We start from the raw sequence: 4,249 nt of genomic DNA, 5'->3' as shown, positions 1-4,249 counted from the left end.
AGAGCAGTCAAGCAGTTATACAGGAGCTACAGCTGGACACACTTCCTGCACATGAAAGAGTCAGAGACATTGGAAGGGTCTCTGAATTCACATATCACAATGGATGCTTCAACCACTTTCTCTGGCAGCGCATTCCATATACACAGCACTTTCTGCATGAAGAAGTTGCCTCTCAGATCTTTCTAAAATCTTTCCCCTCTCACCTTAAATCTATGCCGTCTGGTTTTCAATTCCCTATATGCGGGAAAAAGACTATATGCATTCATCCTATCTATGCCCCTCATGATTTTTTACACCTCAATAAGGTCATCCCTCATTCTCCTACGTTCCAAGAAATAAAGTCCAATCCTGGCCAACCTTTCCCTATAACACAGGCCTACTAGGCCTGAAGCATGTGATTTAGCATTTGGTAAGAACAGTGTTTGATTAGAGGAGCATTGAGTGTCCCGTAGATTCCTGTAAGGGTGGATTGAAAACCTAAATGAGGGAATTTCAGTTGGAATTTATAAGGAAAATGTCTGAGCCAGAGATAGTTACTGAGGAAGAAAGGCGGTAAAAGCAACTTTTGGTAGATACCTGATCAAATACAAGAAGGAAAATAGGTAGTGATAAAGGTGAATGAGTTGAAAGAGATAATTAGAAATCCCATTGAAGGGAAAAACAGAACTTCTTTGAGGTGGGCATTCCTAGAAGAGAAGTGGCAATGAATCCAACACTAAATGAAAATGAAAATACTTATTTATGATTCTCGGCATATGGATTCTTTTGTTTTTGGATTAGAATATTTAACTTAGTGTGGTTTTTGAGTTTATGTTGTCAAAAAAAGACTGAGTGATGGTCCGTGATGAAGAAATATGGAACTCTTTGTGAACGAGTAAAGATGGTTACTGTTTTAACATCGAGTTGGGGCAGAATTTGCATATTTATATTTCAGCTTTCTTTTTTTCTTAATGCTTTTCCACTTCCTGTTGAATTTCCCCCTTCCAATTTCATCTTTTCCTTTTCCTCATACTGCTGTTCCTCAGCTTTACATATGAGGTGGCAAGGCCAGTTCCTCATATTGACCAGGTTGCACAGCATACAGCAAACCAAATTGAGCTGTCTGAAAAGTGAAAGCATTGCTTATGGCTACTGATTTTATGTTCTAAATATTTTTTTGTGGTAGAGTGCCTCTTATTGTAAGATTCCAGCTGAGAAATTTTGAACCATCTTCTGGATGGATAGATTTGCTGCGCAGTAACCAGTCTTTGCCATACTGAATCAGAAATAGGTGGCACAATGATATGTTGCAAAATAAAGGTATCTATTCATCTACAGGATGTGCTGACTATAATCTCATACTAGCTGAACATTAAGTAAGTTCAGAAAAATTGGCCATGTTCGAAAAGCACATGTATGCAATTAATGGCAATCTACAACACAGGAAACCTGCAATCTGCACACCCCTTCAGCTCACTCAGCCAGCCTGTCTCTGGTGAAAGAGATAACGTTGATTCCTGTGAAAGAGCTTCAGAGGTCTCCTTTATGCAACACTAAATAAAAAAACTGTGATCTTATTTCTTACGTCTCCAGCAGCAGCCTTCAAGGAGAAATATGTATTAAAGTGAAGTGACATGAAGTGAAGTGACAGTTTCACAACCATGGGCAATATGGTCTTTTCCCTGCTTTAAAGTTGCAAGTGTGGCTGCAGCAATTGGTAGACTTCAATGGAGGTCTGTTAAGTGCAATGCAAAATTCAGGGAAGAAAAGTAGTCCCATCATGCATGTGACTTGCTGAGAATTCTTCAACTCTTCAATCAGCTTGGCTTGCTCTAGGTGGTGTTAAGACCATTATTATTTTTCTTATATTTGGTTTCAAACTGTGAGTTGCAATTGAAAATTGAGCTTTAAATTTTGACAAACAGCTTGTTTTAAAAATGAGTAGGGCATAAAAGAGAGATGTTTGCTGTTCAGAACTGGCGTGGAAAGATAATGCAAATTAATTACTGATGAGATTTTGCTCAGGGACTGGCAGCTGACTGGGGGTTAAATTGATCAATCAAGGAAGGACTAGTGCTGGCCAGCCAACCACAGAGAATGGTGAAAAAGAAGGAGAAAACAGAGTGAACAGGTCTAACTGGGTTTTGGGCAGGAAACAGTTTTTTTGTTTTGGAAGCTTCGAGACTGGGGTTTAATTGGCTTTACTCTCTCTAGTTATTCTCCAGTTACCTATTTGCTGAAAGTTCTCAGAAAAGAATCACAGAATGTAAGACATAAGTGAGTCTCCAGAGGTCAGTGGAAGCATGCTGAAGCAAAGTCACTCGATTCAAAATATTAACTCTGCTTTCTCTCCACAGATGCTGCCAACCTGCTGAATTTCTCCAGCAATTTCTGTTTTTGTTTCAGATTTCCAGTATCCACAGATCTTTGTTTTATATTGGTTTATAGCAGGTAATTGCATTGACTGGCAACATTGGATTTCAAGCAATTTATGCAGTCCTACATGCATGTAATACACCCATTATCCAAGGATTCCATGAAAGCCTGGTGTTTATCATTGAAACAGTTATCAAACTGGCAAAATACAGTTCTTTAATTTTCCTTTTTAATTCTTCACTATGACTGCCTGTTAGTATTTGAATGGGGTTCTATGATTAAAAAAGATTCAGCTTAGATCATGGTTATTAATTGGATTGTCTAATCATTTATTTGTGTTCTATTAATGGTACATTCTATATAATAAATTGATAGCTTTTTTTTAAGTTATAAATTTGCTGTCTACAATCTGTTGTTTGTAATGTCTGATCAGGAACAATTGAGCAATTTTGACAGTCATTTAATGTTTACATTTCACTGCGTTGCAAATCCAGTGGTAGTGAGACTGGGTTGATTTTGCTTGCTATCCCTGTGTTACAGTGGGGGCACTCATCATTCACTTAATCATGCTTAATTCCAATAGGAAATCCTAGCAGGCCATCCATGCCTAGGAGATTTTTTCAACATAGGTTTTCTGGTTGTCAGAAAATACTTCAATGGCAAATAAGCCATTCCCTGCAAATAATTAAATTAAGTATAGGAAAGCCCCAACATCAAGAACAATTTCACCAGCAGCCAAAGACATTATTCGGCTGTGATGGGAATAAAAACATTTAAGAGATAGACACAACAATATCTTTTGTTATGATAGAAAGATGGCAGCAAATATTTAATAATTATTTTGCCTTGGTTGCTTCCAGGCAGGTGGAACTGTTAGATGTTATGACATAGAGACAGCAGGCCAAAGCAAATCAGCTTCCCTATGCCTGGATTCACAACACAATAAAGTTAAAATATTTACTGATCCTTAGAATCACTCAATTGTTCCTAACCAGACTTTACAGGCTATTAGACAACAAATTTATACTTAAATTATGATCTTAACAAATGATTAATAATGTAACTCTAGCAAAACAGCTAAGAATCTACTTAATATCTATGATCCAAGCCCATCTTCATTAGACATCACTCTCAATCATATATGGACAAATAGGCAGACACATCTAAAGGACAAATTTAAAAAAAAATTATTTTGCCAGTTCAAAGTTTCATGATGGGTATTAGACCTTCAGAAGTCCTTGAATGATGCATTGTATTCCAGGCACATAGGATTGTATCTTGCTTGAATTCTGAAGCCACCAATTCATGGAAACAATTTCTGTGGACCACTAGAGAATTTTATTCATGTAGATTGGGGTTCTTTCCTCAAAATCTTTAATTGTGTATAATCTAGAGAGAGTAAAACTCAAAACAGTTTCCAGTCCAACAACTTCCATGCGCACAATCTTCTTCCCAAAACCCAGACCGGGTCCTTACCTGAAACGTCAACTTCCCTGCTCCTCTGATGCTGCCTGGTCTGCTGTGTTCCTCCTGCTCCGTACTGTGTTATCTCTGACTCAGCAGTTCTTGCTATCTCTGGTCTCTTTAGAGGGTCCTGGTACTGACAGCTATGGAGAAAATCCAGGCAATTCCAGGAGTTTGGCCATGATCAAACATTTTCTCGGGAAACTCAGGATGAGAGGCTCTGTCTGACTACAAGTCTGGGAAATGGGCAATAATCAATCCTGTAGGATCAGTGCCTGCAGTTAGGGTGATTGCATGCCATCAATAGGGGGATCATAGAGGAACAGGGTGGCCATCATTTAAAGTGTGCTGTCGGGCTCGGGGAGGACAGTTAGAGGCAAAGTTCAAGCTGATGGTCCGCTCGTGTGCGTGCGTGCGTGTGTGTGTGTGT

Source organism: Rhincodon typus, chromosome 1, assembly GCF_021869965.1.
Source record: "Rhincodon typus isolate 14 chromosome 1, sRhiTyp1.1, whole genome shotgun sequence".
NCBI classification, from domain to species: domain Eukaryota; kingdom Metazoa; phylum Chordata; class Chondrichthyes; order Orectolobiformes; family Rhincodontidae; genus Rhincodon; species Rhincodon typus.
The sequence above is the reverse complement of the archived record's forward strand: the minus strand, read 5'-3'. Positions refer to the sequence as shown.